The sequence below is a fragment of the Pteropus medius genome, unplaced genomic scaffold (assembly GCF_902729225.1).
Source record: "Pteropus medius unplaced genomic scaffold, Ma_sr-lr_union100, whole genome shotgun sequence".
Classification (NCBI taxonomy): Eukaryota; Metazoa; Chordata; class Mammalia; order Chiroptera; family Pteropodidae; genus Pteropus; species Pteropus medius.
Window position 1 is genome coordinate 2211305 of NW_024350399.1, and position 2241 is coordinate 2213545.

The window sequence follows — 2241 nt, forward strand, 5'->3', positions numbered from 1 at the left end:
TTCAAGACCCAACTCACAGGACCCTTTCTCTATCAGAAGGCATGCAAGGTGAATTTCTGGAAAGAGGTTAACTTTTAAAAAAATTAAAGAAAAATAGGGCCAGAATTGTGTAAGATTTGGTAAATAACCTTTAGTAATGCATTTTGTCTATTATAGTTGTTTGTCTCTTTCTCTCAGAGTCAGGTAGCTCCTGGAGAACTAGAATTGTTTTTGTGTTTATATCCTTAGCATTCAACATAAATACTCAATAAATATATGTTAAATAAAGCTGGAATGGGGAAGGAACAAATGTTTACTGAGCACTTATTGTGAACTTATATGCTTTTCACACATTTCATTTCACTTCATTCTCAAAACAACTTTTTGAGATAAATATTATTTGCTGACAAAAAACAGACTCAGATAAATAGTATTTTTCAAGGTCATAAGCTTATAGGGATGGAGCTAGAGTTGGAAGCTAAATCTGGCTGACTCTGAACCCTTCCTCTAGAATGATTCTCAGCCAGGAGCAATTTTGCCCCCCACTCCGGGGACATTTTTGGTTGTCACAACTGGGAGATGTTATTGGCATCTAGTGGATGGAGGCCAGGAGTGCTGCTAAACATTTTCCAATGCACAGGAAAGCCACCTACAACAAAGACTTTTCTGGCCCCAAATGCCATAGGATCAAGATTGAGAAACCCTGCTCTAGACCATGCTGACTCTATTGAAAAGTAAATAATCAAACAAAATAAATGAATCCACCTGGAAGCCAAATGGACTAAAGTAAAGCCTTAGGGCCTTGGGGCCAGTCTTGAACCACTGGCACTGGGAGGAAAAAGAGACTTTTTCGTGCAGTCTCTGACCTGCCGCCAATCTTATGATTCTCTCACTACGGCATCCACTCTTTCTTCTTTCCATCTTCTCTTCTCCACTTATCTTTTTCCTCAGCAGACTATTTTAGCTTGGAGAAGGCAATTCAAGATGTGATTCCATAGTGTAGCAGTCAGCATGTCTGCTTTACATGCAGAAGATCCTGAGTTTGCTCCCCAGTGGGGCCACAGTCCATGGTCTACGACCATGCCACCCTGAACAAGCCCGACCCCGTCTGATCTCTGAAGCTACGCAGGGTCAGGCCTGGTTAGTACTTGAATGGGAGACCACATAGGAAGGCCAGGTGCTATAGGCAAAAAAAAAAAAGGCAACCCAGAAAACTCCAATGTTTTCAGACCTCTTTTCTAAATTAGAAGATAGAGTTAGTATATTAGAAGCTGCAGGTTTCAAAACTGACAAGATCTCTAGAACCTGGGAACTTGGCCAATTATATCACCTTCTGAAATTGACAACAAAAAATATGGATGAGATTAATCACTGTGATAATCTTCCCAGGAAATAACCCACCTAAAAAATTCTTGATAAGTGTGCTGCTGTTAAGACTTGGCTGTCTCCTAATTTCAGCCAGGGTCCATGAAGGGAAGCATTTAAAATGTAACCTGTGTGAAATAAACCATAATCTAGATTGTTTTTAAATATATCTCCTGAGGAAGTGTTCTAAATGACTCCTAAGTGTAACTATCTGTAATTGTTAAGGAAGCTTGGCTTTTTAAATTTTTCTCAGCCTAATAAACTCTAAGAGGGATGAACTGGGTTTATTTTATCAGTATCTCTGGCATCAGAGGTGTGGATGAATCATCATTAGAGAAGGGTGAGAATTAATGGAAGTGTGTGTATAGTGGTGGAGGGAAGTCATAGAAATACTATTCCTAATGAAGTGATTCTTAATCAAGAATCCAAGAACTTTTGTCGTATGCAAAATTGTGTGTGTGTGTGTGTGTGTGTGTGTGTGTGTGAAATTTTTTTTATGGAAATGTCTCAGCCTTCATCAAAGGGGTCCCTGATCTCTAAAAAGTGAGGCCCATTGCCCTGCTGATGAAACATAGTTAATGGGGACAATGAAATAGAGAAGACTACTCAGGAAAGGCAAGGGAAGTAGTTTCTTCTAGAAAAGAGAGGTTTCCCTTTCAGAGTTAGATTTACTGATGTGCATGCATGAGGCTCCTTCATGTGCATGTAGCAGCATGCAGTGGAGAGATGAGCTGTGAGCAAACATCAAGGGAGAGTAGAATCTAGCCTCACAGGTGCTGGAGAAAAGGCACAACGGATGATGAGAGGATCTGGAGTGTGCGTGTATATGTGTATGTGCTCACATGCGTGCACACATATGCATGTGTGTGTGAAGAGAGAGGATGAATATTAAATTGT

At 40.2% G+C, this 2241-nt stretch overlaps 1 pseudogene; it reads left to right on the plus strand.

The window, feature by feature from the left end:
- The first annotated feature begins 1049 nt into the window (after positions 1 to 1049).
- LOC120584325 (uncharacterized) lies at positions 1050 to 1168 on the plus strand (annotated as a pseudogene).
- The last annotated feature ends 1073 nt before the right edge of the window (positions 1169 to 2241 follow it).